Genomic DNA, 21,450 nt, shown 5'->3' on the forward strand with positions numbered 1-21,450 from the left:
GGACATTGCTTAAAGTTAAGAGACTGGCAGAAGACCTGAGAGCGCCAGTAGGATTACAAAGACAAACGATTCTATGATGTACTCTGGTCCCAGACCATTTATAGCTTTACAAACAAGTCAGAACTTCAAAATCATTTCTAAAAGATACAGGAAGCCAATACAGAGTAGCGAGTGCAGGAGCGATATGTTCCCTTATCCTGGTTTTGGTAAAAAGTCTAGCAGCAGTGTTCTGAATAAGTGGAGTGATAATTCAATTACCATTACGTGATCAAACACTACACTGCCAGGAAACCCAGAAACCATGGCTGACTGTGACCACGGTTCATGCACTGCCTTCAGATCAGGGCGACAGGACTTCTTTAAGGTCGGCAAGAGCCATGGCCACTTGTGCCATTAGGAAGGCAAAGTGTGATTACGCACAGAAACATTTGGGACAACAGGGATACACTGCACACGTCAGGGTATTTAAATCATAACAGATAACAAGTCCACCCTGTGCACTAATGACAGCAACGCCTCCCTTCCTGTCAGGCTGAATGACTTCTGTGCACAATTTGACGTTTTGAACAATGTGACATCTCCGCCTGAGGAACAGGTGCCCTCTCTGGCCGCAGCCAAGGTGAGGAGGATCCCAGCCAGGGTAAACCCACACAAAGCTGCAGGGCCAGACAACATGTCTGGTCAGGTGCTGAAGGACTGTGCAGTCAGCTAACAGAGGTCTTAACAGACATCTTTAACATCGCTTTGAAACAGACCACTGTCCCTGCAGGCTTCAAGGCAGCCACCTTCACTCCAGTGCCCAAGAGAACAATGGGAACTGGCCTAAACAATTACCGCCCTGTGGCACTGACTTCATCAATCATGAAGTCCTTTGAGTGGCTGATAATGGATCATATAAAGTGCCACCCTCCAGCTACATTGGACCCTTGCCAGTTCAGCTAGCACTCAAGCCGGTGCACTGATGATGCCACAGTCTAGGCCCTCCACTCTGTCATGTCCCACGTACAAAACAATGCCTCATATATCAGGATGTCGTTCATTGACTTCAGCTCGGTGTTTAACACAACCATTCCACGGAGGCTAGTGAGTAACCTGTCCTCTTTGGGACCCAGCACCTCTCCCTGTCACTAGATCTTGGACTTCTTAAGGGAACAACCGCAGTCAGTCTGATTTGGCAGCAACACCTCAAGCTCCATCTCGCTGAGCACTGGTGCCCCCAGGGCTGTGTGCTCAGCCCACTACTGTCTCAAACTGCCCTGTCAGATTCAGCTCAAATTGCATCAGCTTTGCTGATGATTCCACAGCGGTTGGCCCCATCAGCACCAATGAAGAGTCGACTTACAGAAAGGCTCGTCAAATGGTGTGAGAACAATGTGGACAAGACAAAAGAGATTATTGTGGACTTCAGGCCCACTCTCCACTGCTCATCAATGGCTCTATTGTGGTGACAGTGAAGAGCACAAAATCCCTTGGTGTGCACATAACAGACGATTTCACCTAGACGCACAACACTTACTCACTATTCAAAGCAGCACAACAGCAGGAAGGCACACTTTCTGAGGAGATCAAGCGAGCAAGGCTCCCTGCTCCCATCCTAACAACTTTCTACAGGAGGGCCATTGAGAGTGTCCTGTCTGGCTGCATCATTGTGTGGTATGGAAGCTGCAAAGCATTAGACCACAAGGTCCTTCAGAGGATAGTTAAAATCACTGAGAGGATTACTGGGGTCTCCCTCCTCTCCCCCCTTTTTAATATTTACCCAGGAGCATTGCAGGTGAAGGGCCAAAGCACTGTTGAGGATCCCACCAAATCTCTTTGACCCACCATCAGGAAGGAAGTACAGAACCATCAGTACTAGGACTGCCAGACTGGGTAACAACTTCTCTCAGGCTGTGAGACTAATGAATACCCTGACACCAGGCTCATCATCACTAGGACAATGTGATCTTCACTGTTTACCTGTACTGCATGTATTTTGAATTATATTTTATTAACTTATTTATGGAAATATTTTGATTTATGTTTTTGTGGTGTTATATGTTTTACACTGGTTTATTTGGGGGGTGGTGTGTGTGTGTGTGAGTGTGAGTGTGAGTATATATATATGTATATCCACACACACACACACACACACACATACATAGTAAGCTAACAATAAACTTGAACTTGATTTTCCATTCCTGTAGAACCATTCCTGGCATGAGTGATTCTTGAAAAATCAGTACTAATGCCTCTAAATCTCTTCCGAATCATGGGGTGTAGTTCATCTTATCCAAATGACTTCGGACCTTTCGGCTTCCCAACACCTTCTCTACAGTAAATGCAACTAAGCTCCCTCTGCCTCCTTGACTGTCTCAAATTTCTAGCATGCTGCTGGTGAATTTCATGGCAAAATGCTTAAGTACACCCATCATTTCTTTGTTGCTCATTACTACTTCTCCAGTGTCATTTTCCAGCCATCCAATATACACTCATGCCTCTCCTTTACTCTCTATATAAATCTGTAAACCTTTTGGTATCCTGTTTTGTATTTTAGCTTACCTTCATAATTCATCTTTTCCTTCTTTATTACTTCTTCAGTTGCCTTCTGTTGAATTTTTAAAATGCTTCCCAATCCTCCAGCTTCCTACCAGTTGTTGCAAAACTGTAACCTTACTCTCTCACTTTTATGCTAATTCTCCTTTGTGAATGCTTCTCCTTGTGAGGGATGAAATGATCACGTGTCTTCTGAATTACTCCCAGGAACTCCTGCTATTGTTGCTCCACTGTCATCCCTGCTTGGGTCCTCCTTCAATCAAAGTTGGCCAACTCTTCTCTCTTGCTTCTGTGTGATGATGATCCTTCATGTAGCTCTGGTTAAGTCGCAACTAGATTATCTTATCCAGTTCTGGACTTACAGACTGTACAGAGGAGATTAACCCAATTGGTATCAGCTACAATGTTGGGCTGGATAAGCTGCAGCTGTTCTCCTTGGTGCACAGTTGGTTGAAGGAACATTGATAATGGAGCACATGATTTCTCCAAAGAGAACCAGCAAGAGCACAACTATTAAAATAACTTCCTCCAGTCTGGACTGTGATTGTACATAAAGAAAGTTGCCCTAGACTCAGGCTTAAATTGATAAAATATTATTCTGAGTACATGTCCTCCATTCTAGATTTTAGTTTCTGGATGAAACCAACAAGATTGCACTGTACTAATTCTAGGAAGTACACTCTTATGGAGACCAAATCTGACTGTCATCCTGATTTGAACCTACACCTTTTGGTGTTTGTATGTTCTAGAGGTGGCAAGTATTCCTTGCTGAATGAAAATGCTTAAATAGCCTCTTCCAAGAATAGCCAATTTATAACCCAGTAAGAATTTTGTCCTCTCCTAGTACTATGATGCCCTCTGTTGGTCAGGGTTGACCATGGATATCTTGTCCTAGCTGTCTACGTGATATGCAAGCCAGGGCAGTAGGACATGGAGAGCAAGCTGTTGCCCATGCAGCAGGCTCTCCCTCTCCACTCAGCTGATGGATCCAAAGGAACAGCACAGACTGATAGTTTGGCACCCACAGGAGTTGCCAGTCAGTGTTGAGCTCAACATTGGACTGCTTTCGGGGCTCCAGCTCCGACTTTTCCTCAGGGTTTACTTCTGAAGCCTTCCCCATGAGTGGGTATAGACGCAAGACAGCAGAGGTTTGAGAATAGGTTTCCTTCCCCTAGATAATCAGCTAACTATGGCTGACAAGTCCTATGACTGCTTTTAAGGCACCAGCAACCCACGTTTGCACCTTCTCCTATCAGTAGAAATGGTTCCACCAGGCTTAGTAGCTAAGCCACACATGAAGGCCAGGAGCTAGCCTTGGTTGTCAGAGGCTATTTGAGACACACACCATTGGGAGCATTCAATAGGTAGTGGGAGTTTATCCCCACTGCCACTCTGGTTATGACAATATTAAGCCAATTAATTGATCTGAACATTGCTGCTGTAATATATGAGAATCATTGTTGTCAATTTGCACTTTAAACTCCCATAAACAACAATGAATAAATAAACTGTTTTATGTGATGGTGTTTAACTGATGCAAGCATCTGCTGTCAAAATTCCACTATTCAGCAACTGCACTGTCAGATGTTCAGCTCAGAGGACAGATTGGGTTTAAAATCTCATCCAAACTATGGCGCCTCTATGTGTCTAGCATTCCAAAAGACCAGAAGACATAGTAGAATAAGGCTCCCAACTATAATCTTCTTTTAGCCACAACTCAGTGATACCTACAGCATCATACCTGCCAATCTCTCATTGCACTATGAGATCATCTACTTTATTCCATATACTGCATTCAGTGCTGTATCCGTCACCCTTTTTGATTTTGTCCCCCACTTTACACTGCAACTCATCCCACTAACTGCAATTTTGCCCCATCATTTGCCTGTCCTTGCTGACAGTCTCACTACACACTGCCTCTGCTTGGAAACCAACAACCCTAACCACAGCCCAATTAATCCCCTTGCCAAATTAGTCTGAGCTTTTGCCAACAGCTCTAGTAAAACTGACCGCAAGGATATTGGTTCTTTTTGGGTTCAGGTGTAAACCGTCTCATTTATACAGGTCATATCTTCCCAAGAAGAGATCCCAATAGTTCTGAAATCTGAAACCCTGCACCCTGCACCAGTTTCTCAACCACGCATGGCACAAGCAACAATCCAGACATTGCTACCTGGGAGGTGCTGCTTTTCAGCTTTCTACCTAGCTCCCTAAATTCTCTCTTCAGGAGCTCCTTGCTTTTCCTACTTATATTATTGGTCCAACATGTACCAAGACTTCTGGCTGCTCACCCTCTCCCTTTAGAAAGTCGTGGACCTGATCAGAGACGTCCCTGACCCTAGCATGTGATCGCATTCTTCATGACTTCAGGATTGAAGGAAGTCCATTTAGAACAGAGATGCGGAGAAATTACTTTAGACAGAGTGTGGTAAATCTGTTGAATTTGTTGCCATGAGCAGCTGTGAAGGCCAAGTCATGGGGTGTATTTAAGGCAGAGATAGATAGGTTCTTGATTAGTCAAGGGCATCAAGGAATATCGGGAGAAGGCAGGGGAGTGGGGATGACTGGAAGAATTGGATCAGCACATGATTGAAAAGCGGAGCAGACTCGATAGGCCAAATGGCCTACTTCTGCACCTATATCTTATGGTCTTATGTGGAAGGCAACATGTCATCTGGGTGCCTCTCTTGCATCTGTAGAATCTCATGCTTATTCCTGTAACAATGGAATACTCTATCACAATGCAGTCTTCTTCTCCACCCTTCCCTTCTGAACTACAGCAACAGACTCAGTGCTAGAGATGTGGGTGCTGCAGCTTCCCCACGGTAGATTATCCCCCTTAACAATGTCAGGACAGCTTACTCATTGAGGGGAATGGCAACAGGCGTACTGGCTGCCATTTCCCTTCCTTCACCTGACACTCACCAATTTTCCTACCTCCTGCAGCTTAGGCGTGTCTACCTCCCTGTAGCTCCCATGTATAATCTTCTCAGTTTCCCACATGAGACGAAGGTTATCGAGTTGCAGCTCTAGGTTCTTAACAAGTTCTGCAAACCTGGTGCAGCTGGAGTTATCTGGGAAGCTGGAGGTCTCCCAGAATTCCGACATCTCACACAACAAACACAATACATCCTCTGGAACCATCCTCACTTCTCCATCAATGCACAAACAGACAGACAAAGAAGAAACTTACCAGATACGTACCTCGCACAAGCCTGTTCCCACCAATGCCTCCCCACTCTTACACTGGTCCACTCCAACAATGGCCACTCTGCTTGTCCCTTGATTAGTTAATGTGTCAATGGTTACAGGGTGAAGGCAGGAGAATGGAGTTGAGAGGGAAAACAAATCAGCCATGATACAATGGCAGAGCAGAATAAATGGGCCAAATGGCCAAATTCTACTCCTATGTCTTATGATCTTATATTCAATGTCCGATACCGTGAAGGCATGTCATATGCCTTTTACAGTGGCCTATTTAGCTGCATTATCTCCTTCAGAACTATAGATCTGAATCCTAATGTACCTATTTTTGCAAACAGATCTTAGCACTCCATCATTTACTGTACATGTCCTACCCTAATTTGATATTTAAACTACATCACTACGTTCTTGTCAGGATCATAGATGCCCTGTTCCAACTTTCCTACTTATGTAGTAGCCTACTGTAGCCTTAAACAACCTTCCTCACTATCCAAGCCACCAACTTTCATGTCATCTGCAAACTTAACAATCACACTTCCTACATTTAGATCCAAGTAAGTATACATATTGTTACTGATCCGGTGGTACATCATTGGTCACAAATTTGCAATCAGAAAAACAACCTTCCACCATTAACCCTGTCTCCCATCACCAAATGAATTTGCAGAATCTGAATCAGGTTTAATATCACTGGCATATGCCATGAAATTTGTGGTTTCTGCGGCAACAGTACAATGCTATAACTAATAATAAAAACTGTGGATTGGATGGCAGAGGGGAAGAACCTGTGTTGTTGAGTGTGTGCCTTCAGGTTCCTGTACCCCCTTCTTGATGGTAGCAATGAGAAGGGGCCTTTGTCCTGGGTGATGGAGATGCTTAATGATGGATGCCTCCTTTTTGAGACATCGCTCCTTGAAGATGTACTGGATGCTAGAAGCTTGTGCCCACGATGGAGCTGACTGAGTTCACAACTTTCTGCAGCTTCTTTCAATCTTGTTCAGTAACCCCAACCTCCATACCAGGTACTGACACAACCATTTAGAATGCTCTCCATGGTATATCTGTAGAAACCTACAAGTGTCTTTGGTGATGAACCAAATCTTCAAAAGAAATATAACTGCAGCCCTGCGTTCTTTGTAACTGCATTGATATGCTGGGCCAAGGATAGACCCTCAGGGATGTTGACACCCAGGAACATGAAATTGCTTACTCCTTGCACTTCTGATCATGGTGTGAGGATTGGTGTGTGTCCTATTGTCTTACCCTTTCTGAGGTCCACAATCAATTCTTTGATCTTACTGACTGAGTGCAACTTTGAATCAAATTACCTAGTTTACCTCAAATCACAGTTGTCCAAAGCTTCTGGACCAGCACATTATTTGGGATCATATCAAATGCCACTTGAAAATCCACAGCTAATGTTAATTGCACTTCCAGAAGCCATTCATCAAGGTGGAAAGCATTTTCCCATGCTGTAGGAAATAGGACTTTTCTATAGCATGGAAAACAAGTTAATCAATTTTTTTCCTCCTTAAATTTCACCTTTCCCCAAATTCTGCCATTCAACCACCTACGAGGGGCAACTAACTTTGGTCAATTAACCTACTGACCACACATCTTTGAAATATGAAAGGAAAGATGGAAGAGAGGAGGGGTGTTGAGGGGGGAGCTGAGTGGGGGGAGGGGAGGAGGGAGGAGGAGAGAAGTGGTGAGAGTAATGGAGGGGGAAGGGGTAGAGGGGGGAGGGGGTAGAGGGTGGAGAGGGTGGAGAGAGAAAACTACAGAGAGAGCTTTCAAATGAAAAAGAAATGTAAAGAGAAATAATAGCAAGAAAGACAGCGAGGGGTAAGGAAAGAGGAAAAGAGTTCACAGCATTATTGCTACTGAAAGGAATTAGTACATAAATGAAAAAAAAGGTGTCTTGAGTTTGGCCTACAGCAGCATCTAACATTTAATTAAAGGTCAAAACATTGTGATTAATGCATTAAGTCTAAGAGCAAATTACTACAAATGTGCTTCACTTGTATCAGAAGATTAACAGATACAATAAATATCATTGTTAAGTAGCAAATTTAATACACTGTCAGATTGTGACTACTCAAGTTGAACTGTTGTTGCAGATTTGGAGGATTCCGCTGCTTTTTAGGTCATAGGACACTGTTCGTAATTCTAGACACCACTTAACCATCTCACACCAACCCTAATGCAACTGACAATGTGCAATGAAATGATCAGGCAGCTACAGTTTTACTTTCTCAATAATGTTGCTCATCACTCTACCCCTGGAAGGATATTTTATTTTAATGTGTCCCACAGATTATAAGCGTGTGCCTTTGGCCATCAACCCAATTGGAATTTCAAACCCTGCTGGCACAGTGATAAGAGAAAACCTAAAATACCAAGTCTAACTAGTAAAGAAATGAACCAAGCCACTGGGATTTTGTTTATGGAAAAGCATTGTGTCGTGAAGGAAATGGGTCATGAGAGCGTACAAGCTCTTCCAAGGTGTGGACTGAGGATCACTCTAAAATGCATTGCTAAGAACGAAACCTATTTTGGTATTTCTCTTGGGAAGGAATTCAAAGAATATTCAGTTTAGGGTCATCTTCCAATATGTGTAAAACCCAAATTGATAACTACTCAACTGGTAAGGCAGTCAATATCTTTCAGATTGTAATCAGTTTCCAGGTTTTTCAACGTGTTCTGCTGTACCACTAAAATAACTGACCACCTTCAGCCAACCAACAAAGAATGCTCTTAAAATAGCTCTTAGAATGATAAAACACGAGGAAATCTGCAGATGCTGGAAATTCAAACAAGACACACAAAATGCTGGTGGAACACAGCAGCCCAGGCAGCATCTATAAGGAGAAGCACTGTTGACGTTTCAGGCCGAGACCCTTCGTCAGGACGAAACGTCAACAGTGCTTCTCCTTATAGATGCTGCCCGGCCTGCTGTGTTCCACCAGCATTTTGTGTGTGTTCTTAGAATGATAAAGGCAGTTTAAATGATTTTGTTGTTCACCATTTCCACCGAAATGTTAACACATATGTAATCAACACATGTGTTAAGCCTACCTCATTTTAAATTCTGGGTCACTGTTGTCAAACGTAAGTCAACTTCAAAGAAAGGTTATCAACATTCAATGTGACCACTTCTTCAATGAACATCTTGCCAGAAAAAAACCAAGCCTCTCCAAACTGTCATTTTAAAGTCAGCATTCCATTCCAGGCAAATCTTTTCTGCAACCTTTCTAATTCTACCACATCCTTCTTGTAGTGTGGGTGACACAAAACTTCGAATGTAGTCTGACAATGTTCTGTACAGCCTCATCACAACATCCCAACACTTACCCTCAATGTCTTGGACTGTGAAAGCAAGCATGCCAAATGGTTCTTTCACTTGTCTTGTCACTTTCTGGGAGCTATGAACTTGAACTCCAAGCTCCTTTTGTACCACACACCCAGAAGATCCCTATTTACTGTACATATCACATTAGCACTTGATGTTCCAAAATGCCTTACCTCACATTTATCTGGATTAAACTCCACTTACAACAACTTCACCCAAATTTCCACCCAAAGAGGGACTTCTGTCGCTCCATATCCTTTTACAGCTTTCTTCACTGTCTACTATACCATCATTTTTTGTGTCATCAGCAAACCTACTGATCAATTCACCTAAATTGTTCTGTACATAAATTACATGGATGAGAAACAAATATGGTCCCAACATACACCAATAATGTTAAATATTCTGTAGCTAAATCAACGTGGAAATTCAATTAGCTGTGTTAATACCCCCCTGCACATTAAGGTCTAAGCAATTAAAATATTTTAAATTTAAAATACTTAGAACTTTTAAAAATACTAAAAATATAGGTATTTACATAATGTTGAAAGATACATTGAGGAATCTGAAAGTAAGTATTATATAACAATATAGCAACATGGTCTGTCAAATTTTTTGAATGTAACCAAGTTGTGTGACCACTTACAGTAATCTAGCAGCAAAAAATGGAGTAGTTGGAATAATTGCAATGTGATATGCACTTTGAAGTACCTACAGCTTCAAGGATATAATCAGCAAGAGATATTGAGAACTACCAAAATATGGGGAAATTATTTATTCCATTACCTCTAATTAAAATATGTAAACAGATGTCACACATCACACACTTTCAAACTTGACACTGCTTTCTTCACTTTTGAAAATAAATGAATAATATATTCAAACACTATTTCTTGCTTAACCCATTAGAGTTGGTGTATCAATGACCTGAGAAGGAACTTGTGTTCTTGGTGCCCTTGCTTCTTTGCAAGAAATGTATCATTTCCTGATTCACTTCAATAGAATCTTCTGCTACTTCTATTTTCTGTTGGATCAATTTTTCGAATAGATCCATGATCACATAATTCCTTGGCACGCTCTCTTATTTCTTGCAGGAATTAAGGATTTATTTCATTTCTGCCTTCTATTTTCACAAGATTTCTTCAACCAATACTCTAAAATCCTATTTGAAAAATATAATATCTGTTGCATAGTGTCACCAAATAAACGTTATCTAAAATATTTTCTTCAATGACAAATTACTATTTTATTTCAATTGGTTCCTTTGTACTCTTCTCTTAAGATCTATATAGTGTAACCCAGTAGGAGCATAACATATTGTGGAAACCTAGCATTATTCTGTATTTTTGTGAAAAGCTTGGTAATCAATTTCTTACTGTCAAGCACACGCATCCTGTATTACTTGCTCTTTCAGTGATTTTCTGGCAATTCTCACCAATTGATCTACCACACCACATGAAAATGGGTAATTTTGTGAATTAAGCTTCTGCTTAATACCATATTGCTTCATAAAACATCCAAAGGAAAATTAATATAACCAAAGCCATTATCTCAGACTACCACCACATGGTTTTTCCAATGTTTTGAACACTGATTGAGGCCTACAATTAACCTAACTTGGTGAAAACATGATCAATATAAACCTTACTATCCACATAGCCATCTTGCAATTTTAAACTTGTAGGCAAAAAATTATGTTCAAGATTCAAGAATTCAGGATACTTTCATTATCAAAGAATGCATACATTATACAACCTTGAGAGATTTGCTTGTTCTCAGGTAGCCACAAAGCAAGAAACCTGTAAGAAGCCAATTAAAGAAAAAAATAATAGAAATAAAAATAAAATATCAACACTCAACGTGCAAGAGCAAGAGAACAAATATCAAGCAAACAATTGAATCGAACAATATCATTCCGAACCAAAACTGATTCCTCAGACCCAAAGCCCAAAGATGTGTTTATTACTTCATCATTGTAGTGGGCTTTCAACATCATTCCAGTTAACAAGGTCAACTAGACAAGGCTGTCACCTGCTCTATTTGTATTGGCAATAGAACTATTAGCTGAATTAATTAGAACAGATCCAGATATTGTGGGCTTCAGAGTTAACCAGGAGGAATATAAGATTAATTTATTTGCTGATGATGTCCTGATTTATTTAACAAACCCATTGCATTCGTTGCATACATTATCTTTCAGATTGGAAAAAGATGGGAAAATATCAGGGTACAAAGTAAACTGGGATAAAAGTGAAATTTTACCCCTTACTAAAGGAGATTATAGTCAATGTTGATTAGTAACTCAATTTAGGTGGCCAACAAATGGTATAAAATATTTAGGTATAAGAGTCCATAATGATATAAAGAAATTTATATAAATTAAATTATTTGCCATTATTGAAAAAAATACAAGATCTTGATAAATGGATGATGTTACCAATAACATTAGTAGGTACAGTTAATGCTGTAAAAATGAATATATTTCCCAGATTACAATATTTATTCCAAACATTACCAATACAACTGCCCCAGAAGTTTTTTCAAGAGTTGAATAAATGTATGAGGAAGTTTCTTTGGAAAGGTAAGATGTCAAGAATATCATTGGAAAAATTGACATGTAAATTTGACCTAGGAAGGTTACAACTCCCAAATTTTAAGAATTATTATAAAGCAAATCAACTTAGATTTATTGCATCGTTTTTTTTGATGAAGAAAAACCAGCATGGATTAGAATAGAGCTAGATAAGATAGGAGAAAATATACCAGAAGATTTTATATATAAATGGGAATCCAAATGGATATGGGAAAAGAAAGAATCTCTTATATTAAAACTTTTGATCGATTTATGGAATAAGGTAAATGTGGATGATGAGATAAAGAAATCTTTATTATCAAAGAGAACCCTAATTCAAAATAGACATTCATTTTACAATGGATAATCAACTTTTATATAACTGGTTTCAAAAAGGGATCAGATACATAGGTGACTGTTTTGAAGGAGGTATATTGATGTCGTTTGATCAATTAAAGAATAAATATAAAATATCAAATAACACTCTTTTCTGTTATTTTCAATTAAAGGCCTATTTAAGAGATAAATTGGGTCAACCAATGTTAATGCCAAAACCTAATGAAATAGAAACTTTAATTCAAAAGTAAAAATTTAAAAAATTACATCTTGTATGTATAATTTGATTCAAAAACAGACAATTAAACCAGGAAATCATAAGTCAAGACAAAAATGGGAAACTGATTTGAATATTAAAACTGATGAAAAAATTGGTCAAGACAATGTCTTGTGTTATGAATACACCACAGCTCTGAGGGGCCGAAGGGTGCGGGGGGGGAGCCCCCTCCTTTGTGAGAATCGCAAGAGCATTATTGGGTTGTATCAGAGGACCCAGGAAATGAGAGAGAGAGACCTGGCCATTGTCTCCTGGAGACAACGTTTGTGGATTGGGGACTATGCCCTCGGGCAAAGTGGGCTGGTTGAGAGAGAGACTGCATCACCCCAACCTGATTGACATCTACTACCCGGCAAGTTAAGATAAAAGGGGGGGCTGTAGGGACAGCCCCTCAGATGCACCAGAAGAAACGCTAGTGATCCCGTAATAGCGGGAAGCCATTTGAAGGAAGCCACGTGCGTTCGGTTCCCTTGCCGGGGGCTGGTGGCTGGTACCACGGAAAACGACTTGGAACTATCAACGGGGAACCAACTCCCCCGACGCAATGGATTGGCCTCATAAAAGTCCCGGGCAAGTTTAAAACCATCTCTCTTAAACCCAAAAAGCTGCAGCTTGAAAGGACAGTGACTTTTATCTTTCCATCGGACAATACAATATCCCCTAGACAAACGATAGAGCTATTGCTTAATTGATGATTATTATTATACCCGCGTTTTCAGATTGAGTACTGATGACGTATTTTATCTGAATGTCTGTATTAATCTTATTTTTGTGCTCCTTTATAAATAAAGACGTTTAAAAATAGTACCATCAGACTTCAACGGGCCTCTCTATCTTTGCTGGTAAGTGACCCAGTTACGGGGTTCGTAACACTTGATAGTATGACAAATACAATAAATGTCCGACTTAGATTAGTACAATACAATTTTTTACATCAATTATATATTACACCACAAAAAATAAATAGATTAAACCCAAATTAATCTGACCAATGTTTCCGATGTAATCAAGAAATCGGTACTTTTTTACACCCTACTTGGTCGTGTTTTAAAATTCAACCTTTTTGGATAAATCTAAGACTTTTACTGGAACAAATTATTGGAAAACAACTTCCACATGGCCCAACATTATTTTCATTAGGTGATATTGAAGGGATAATACTGAAACCTAAATTGAATAAATATCAGAAAAAAATTATAAAAATTGCATTGGCAGTAGCCAAAAAAGCTATTGCAGTTACTTGAAAATCAGATTCATATTTAACTATGGACCGTTGGAATAATGAAATATATAGCTGCGTTCAACTTGAAAAAATTACTTATTATTTAAGAAATGAATATATTTTTGAAAATTTGCCACCCCATCTACAAAAGATAGGATTAAATATATAGATTCTTTGAAGATAAAATTATTAGTTATTTGGGGAAAAAGAATAAAGATATATACTAAAGTTATTTTGAACTCCATGGTGCATGTGGGGATCCTCCGATATCCAGGCAATACTTCTTTCTTTCTTTTTTCTTTCTTTTTTTTCTTCTCTTTTTTTTAGACAGGGATGTTAAGGGGGGAAGGGTTAAGGGGAGTGGGGAGGGGGAGGGCTAATAATAATTTTCATTACTCTATTATTCTATTCATTGTACGTAATTCTCTTAAAAATTTAATAAAAAATAATTTAACAAATCATTGTAGCGGGCACAAAGCACAGCAGCCAGGACAGTCTTCATAGCCTCAGTACCATGGAGATGACCATCGCGGAGTGTGAATGAAATCGGCTCTCGCCCTGAATGGCACCCTGTCTTTTCAGTCTATGTGGGCTGCTGTTAAAGTTGACCAAACAATGGAGCAGCAAAAGGCTCCAGCACCCTGGAGAGAGAAGTAAAGGTCAGGGAGAGCAAGGGAAATCAGCTGTCACCTCTGATCTGGGCCAGTGTTTAAATTGTCTAAACAGCGCTTCATACCTCGCAGATGGACCTGGATGTGGCAAAAGGATCCAGGCCTAGACCACGCTGCCCAGAGATTCACGTTGAATTCAGATTCCATTGCCCAGCCTGAAGCCACTTTCAAGCTCTTCAGATCAGTTTCATGCCCAGCCCAGTTGAACGAGCATCAGAACTTCTCTGCCCGGGCCCTGCCTTTCAGTGCCCAGAGCGATCCAACCTTGCAGCTGGGCCAGCTAGGTGGGCATCAGAATTCCATCGGTAATAATTCTACAACACACCATCTTGGCCCTTCCTCTGAACTCACCTCACCATCGCTCGCCCCTTCACTGTTTACGGCGATACTTTAACACAATTTACCACAGAACAGGTATTTCTAGTAATTTTTTTTAGGTGAATTTCTTATCTTTTTGACTACCAGAAGTTGTTGCACACATTTTGGTAGTGTCATCTTAACTGGAACTTAAGCAAGTGTGATTTTGAATCATCCAAGTTGATCACCTCTTTTCAGTTTAACTTCAATTCTCTAAGCACATCTTTGCCCTTCAACTTGGTATGGACTGGTAGTGTCAGCTGCAGCATTGTAGATTTATTCACTGATCCAATTATGGCTCAATTGTTTTCAGTACTCCATAGACCTGTCCTCCGTAATGTCCAGCATCACACACATAGAGTTGCTTTGACAAGTCCTCTTGTCTATGCTCTTTTTTTTGTTGTAAATTATTTGTGTCTTGCTTTAGACTAAATTCTAGCAACTTCTACATATGTGGTGAAAATCAAATGTAAAAGTCTGTGCATTTAATAACTTCACTTCGATTTGATTGGCAACAAAACCTGAACAAACTTGTCATACAGCGAAGTCCAAGATTGGGCTGAAGTGCTGTAGTGCTAAACCATTAACTGATTCTCCCAAGGACTAACACACACATAAGGGGTAATTTAAAATGCAAATTAGCATAGCAAATAAGATGTGAGAAGAGTTCCCTGGAACTGGAGTACATTTTCCCTCATGCTGCTCCCACTTTCCCGGAGCTGGCTGATCCGAGTATCCCAGTGGCAACGTGTGTTGGTGCTGTCTCAACAGGAACTCCTGTTTGTAGGGACTCTGCTTTCTTTGAGGTGCATTATTCTGTTTCCCTTTCAGGTGAGAAGAGCTTTGGCACTTCTATTTGCTTTATTTGCTGATCCTCTGGATTTGGAAACTTTGCAGCTCAACATATGTCTTGGTGTATTTCTACTCCTACTTCCTCTGTTGCTTCTGGTCTGGCATCATTGGTCACTGTTCTGGGGACGGGGTGGTGGTTGAGTATTTCTCCTCAATTGTTCTGTTGTTGTCCTCCAGACACAGCAACCATAATGAGCTCCTTCACAGCAGCTCGCCACTGCTGTGCTCTGCTCCTGTAACTTTTGTCCAACTCCCTAGGCAGAGCTCTGCTTGTAGTTTGGGAAGGGTTGACAGTCCTGCTAGCCCTCCTTCCTGCACCTTGGGTAGACAATTGCTTAGAGGAGACCACTTCATGACCAGGTTTAACACTCTCTGGCATGTCCCTGGTGCACCATTCAACAGTAGTTAATGCCAGTGAGGAAACAACAAAGCAAGAGGATAATATTTCTATTCTAGTCTATCCTCAAGCTTCTTTCTGAAGAGAAACTTGAGAGGATATAGAAGTGCAGTTTTTAAGTTTAGCAAAGGGAGAAATTACCCAATTATGACAAGATTTTTCACCTTGTCTGTAATAAAAGCTGGCCAAGATTCTACACACACCCTTACTGACTTAGGTCCTGTCTGCTCCATCCATCGATCTTCTTATAATGATGTTCAAATCCATGCATGTCTAACACAGACATTGGAAAGTGTTCCCCTTCCTCCTGTGACAATGCGACTCCACACTCAGAAATTATAGGTTATTTGCTTCTTTACCTCCTCCTAGTATCCTCTAGCACATTTCTGTTTTCCCAAAAGTAACACTGAAACAACTGAACAGGGAAAACTATACTTGGAAAAAATTATGTGCCTGAAGCCATGTTCATCAAGCATGACCGTCATGAAGAAACTTGCTCCCTATGTGGAAAAGCTACAGTAGGCTCCGTGCTTGTGTTAAATAGCATTTATTGCCATAGTCCGTAGGAGATCACTGTCACTGGATTCTTGTTTCTGCAGAGTGAAGTTCAATTTGTCTATTGAGTACATGAAATACAAAACTACAGCAACTAGCCATCTAAAAGAAAGATTTTGGAAATACTTAATGTGTCAGGTTGCAGAGACAGCAATGATAAATACATTTTAGATCAATGGCCCATCAAAACTGTTTTTGTTCTTTCCAACCCTTCTATTCTCTTTAAAATAAAATTGTTGTCTGACTTGTCCATTTTTAATGAAAGGTTATTGACCTGAAATATTAAGTCTGTTTCTCTTCTCTACAGATGCAACCTAGTATTTCTGGAGTTTTACTTTTGTTTACTTCAAACACTCAGAATTTTCTACTATGGCCAAGCAGAAACAGCTTGTTACAGTCAATGCAATTATTCACTCAAAAACTAAAAACTGCTCTTCTATATCCTCATTGGTGGGTTCCTATATCCTCACAACTTTCTCTTTTCCAGTCTGAATGAGTCTAATTTACATAATCATCACTCATAATCCAATGACTCCTTTTCCCTTAATGCTTTGGTTTGCCATCTTCTGTACCTTTTGAAAAGTTACAGTCCATTTTGTACTGTGACAACTGTAATTGCACTGATCATGCAGGTTGTCCAAATGAATAATTTATGAAATAGGAGGAATACTTTGTTGCTTTGAATCATTCACAACTTTCAAAAGGCCACAGTTTGCACACTGTTACCGAGTATTGTTGAGATATCTTCAAATTATTACAGATCAGACCACCCAAATGTTTTCATTTCTGAGTCAAATCATTAGCTTGTCAACAAGTAATGGTCATTTACAATATAGCTTTTTTCCAAGTAAAGCACTATGCATACTTCTTATTTATTAAATGGCCTTAGTAGGTATTTCATCCAGAGATGGGGATAGGAGCTGGTGGGTGTTAGAGATTTTTAAAGAGGTAGACAGAAATAGCTCTGTTCACAAACCGAGTGATGGTTATCAAAATGTGAAAGAGAGAGACATTCGTTAAAAATAGGAAATGCAACAAAAATTTTCTTAATAGAAAAGGCAATTACCAATTCAATAAAGTCTGTTCCAAGATGATAAGACATACGGCAGGAGCAGTTTTAGGCCATCCAGCCCACCAAGTCTGCTCCGCCATTCCATCATGGCTGATTTATTATCCTCCTCAATCACATTCTCCCCATAACTTTTGACACCTTTTCTAATCAGAAACCTATCAACTTTCGCTTTACATACCCCCAATAACTTAGCCTTCATATCCGCCTGAGGCAATCAATGTCACAGGTTCATCAGCCTCTGACTAAAGGCATTCCTCATCTCTGTTCTAAAAGAGAGGTATCCTCAGGCTATGCTCTGTGGTCCAAGATTCCCCCACTACAGAAAACATTCTCCCCATGTCCACCCTATCTAAGCCTTTCAATATTTGATGTATCTCAATGAGTTTGCCAACCCCCCACCCCATTCTTCTATGCTCATATGAATACTAGTGCAGACCCCTCAAATATTCCTCATACATTAACCCTTTCATACATGGGATTATTATCGTGAACCTCCTTTGGACCCTCTCCAATGCCAGCAAATCCTCTCTTAGATAAAGGGCCCAAAATTGCTCACAATACATTACTCCAAGCGTGGTCTGACCAGTGCCTTACAAAACCTCAGCATTACATTCTTGTTCATATATTCTTGTCCTCTTGAATGAATGCTAACATTGCATTTGCCTTCCTTACCACTGATTCAACCTGCGAGTTAAGCTTAAGGGAATCCTGCATTAGGACTCCCAAGTTCCTTTGCAACTCTGATTTTTTAATTTGCTCACCGTAGGAAATAGTCAATGCCTTTATTCCTTCTACCAATGTGCATGACTATACCCATTTCCCTACACTGTATTCCATCTGCCACTTCCTTGCCCATTTTCCTAATCTTCCTAGTCCTTCTGCAGACTCTATGCTTCCTTAACACAAACTCTTTTTCCAATTATCTTCGTATCATTCACAAACCTGGCCACAAATTCATGAATTCCATCATCCAACTCATTGACACGTAACATGAAAAGAAGCAGTCGCAACACCAAACCTTGCAGAACACCACTAACCTCCAGCAGCCAACCAGAAAAGCCCACCTTTATTCCCACTCTTTGCCTCCTGCCAGTCAGCCAATCTTGAATCCATGCTAGTATCATGGTGATTCATTCAGACCAGATTTGTGCTGTACCCAACAGGAAGAGAACTGACACCTTAGGGCTTCTCAGGGCTTATGCCTAGGCTTGATGAAGAAGGTGCTATGGTGACCACTTGCCTGGTTGCTTGAACTAGAAGACATCTGACAAAATATATCACTCATGGACATAATGTCAATGTCATCCATCACAGGATTGGGGGACAGACCATTCTACACTGACATCAGGATGATAGTCTAACATAATAAATGGGAAACCGAAAGCTTCCTATTGAAATTGGGACTTAAACAAGGCTGGCATTTTTCATCCACCAAGCTTAAGTTGCGTTTTACCAAAGCTATTGGGAAGACTGCAGGCACAATAGGGGTGACAGCACTAGAAATGAAGGCGCTTAGATAAAGCCACCCTTTATATAATTGATACCATTGTGTTCTGCTTAGAGCCACTGTCAGCCACAATTTGATGAGCATCTGTGACAGCTTGAAAGGTCCTCAGGGACCAGGGTGAATCACAGCAGAAAATGGTGCTATTTTCTTTGAAAATTGGTTGGATTCTTTGTACCCACTTTGTCAGGTGTGATTACTTGAGGGTGCTGGGAATGTAATTCAGACAGGCTGAACCATATACTGGGAACTATGTGGAAAACAAACAAGATTCTGGCAACAATACATGCTCTTTATCAGGGAAAAGAATCATGAGATGCAAGGCTCTCAGTGTTGTGAAAGGGGATATAGATATAGCCATTCCTAGCACAAGGGCTACAGAATTTGCCTGAACATTTTCCCAGTTTATGTGGATAATTTTCACAAAAACACAATGTACAAATTTTCAGAGACCAAGGGGAAAATGTACTGAATATTATCCATATTGGTAATTGATTCATTATTGTCACATGTACCCAGGTAAAGAGAAAACATCATTTTGCATGCCATTCATATGGATCATTAATTTCTCAAAAACAACGTGCAGGTGCAATGCTTTTGCAAACTTCCAACACAACTCCAAATTTCTTTTTCTCAAGTTCCTGAACACATTGTCATCTGCAGACATGCTCTAATCACTTTCGAGATTATAACCCAACTATTTCTAGAAGCTGTTTTTCCTTCTAAAATATTCATTTAACCTGTACTTACAGGAATTCTTCCAGCTGCATCAATGACTGTATTCAATAATTCTCTAACGCATTCCCCCACATCCATGCATCACTTATATCTTTAGCTACGAAGTGCCATGTTCCAAAATTAATTGTTTGTACTTCCTCCCTTGCTCTGGCTCCAACTGTTTCTCACTTTTGATCATCTTTCAAACCATCTCCTTGATCCAATTTTCAGTGATTTCCTTTAGCACTGACCACACATCAATATTTTCACTATGTTATAATGATACTTTGCAAGACCATTTGTTGTGACATGTACTATATGTCACATCCATATTATCCAGCCCATTAAGAGCTGGTGATCTCTTAAAAAAGTCCCACCCGGCAGAAGGCAATGGGAAACCACTGCTGTAACTTGCCTAGTACACGATTTCCCAATACGTCAGAGCAGCATGGAAGGAAATCATCCGCTACCTGGAAATAATTCCGGATGCGACATACCTATTAAATGAAGCCGTAACTCAAAATCAACTCTTTCAAACCATATCGATATCTACAGAAATTCATGAACTACAAGTGTTTTGAGGTGTAAACTGAAATTAAAGATAATTTGAAATTACAGTTGGCAGTCTTCAAATTGCCAAACACATTTGTAACCACAAAGATCACACATAAAGGATGAATATAAAGTGAATATACGTGACAAACAATGGGATATGTTTATCAAACGTTCATTATGCTCTTACACTTGGATTGATGACAGCATGGCTATAGCCACATTAACAGCAGCAGATATGGGCTCAGTTTCCAGAAGGACACAATTATAAGATTGAATTCAAGAGGATAACTAATGTTGGAAATGCTGATGGATTGCCCTGTTTACCCTTGCAAAGCGAAATACTAGAAAAATTCACAAGAGGACACACCTCTTGATGTATTCTCCCTAATACAAATTGAAAGTCTCCTTATTACAAAGGGAAAGCAGAAAATACCCCACACTGCCTCAGGTTTACATGGCCACTCAAAATGGCTGGAATGTGCAGCAACCAGAATTTAACAGTGCTGGGTTAAACTTGTGTTTGACGGGGGATTGCCTTATGTGGGGATTGAGAGTTGTTGTGCCATCCAAGCTGAGAGATAAAGTGTTAAATGAGCTACATGCCGGTTATCTAGGCATGGTCAAAATGAAAGCATTGGCTTGAAGCTTTGTCTGGTGACCTGGGATAGATCTGCACATTCAGCAGCTTGCCATGCAGTGTTTAGGATGCCAATATGTCCAGAAGATGCCAAGAGCAGAGCCTCTTCATCTCTGGGAATGGCATGCATTGCCCTGTCAGAGGATTTAATGGATTTTGATGGACCATTCCTGGGTACAGATTTCTTGGCAGAAGTGGATTCAGTTGCCTCCATTGCAGCTTCACACACTGTTGATGTATTGAGAAGCCACTTCGCAAGGACTAGTGTTTCAAAACCTTTAGTTAGTAACAATGGACCATAGTTTGTGGGGAGCAGTTTCAGTTATTCCTGAAAATGAATAGGATAAGACATCTGCACTGTACCACACAACTACAAATGCCTTGGTGGAAAGGTTTATCCAGAGTCTAAAGAAAGCAATGCAAATAATGTCAGCGGAATACACTACGCAGACACTGCATCAGAAGCCCATCAACTTCCTTATCACAAATCAGCACATTCCACAACCAATAACTCACCAGCTATACTCTTCCTGGGTCATCTCTAGCACTCACACTAGGACCTGCTCAAGCCTAATCTCAGAAGGAGTATGCAGGACAAACAGCTGCGATAAATTGAGGGTGCCTCAAACAAGGAG

At 40.3% G+C, this 21,450-nt stretch overlaps 1 protein-coding gene across 1 annotated transcript in view; it reads right to left on the minus strand.

The window, feature by feature from the left end:
- Positions 1-21,450, minus strand: part of LOC132378460 (catenin delta-2-like) — a 1,187,639-nt gene that overhangs the window by 1,000,695 nt on the left and 165,494 nt on the right. The gene's annotated exons all lie outside the window — the stretch shown is intronic.

Source organism: Hypanus sabinus, chromosome 20, assembly GCF_030144855.1.
Source record: "Hypanus sabinus isolate sHypSab1 chromosome 20, sHypSab1.hap1, whole genome shotgun sequence".
Lineage (NCBI taxonomy): Eukaryota > Metazoa > Chordata > Chondrichthyes > Myliobatiformes > Dasyatidae > Hypanus > Hypanus sabinus.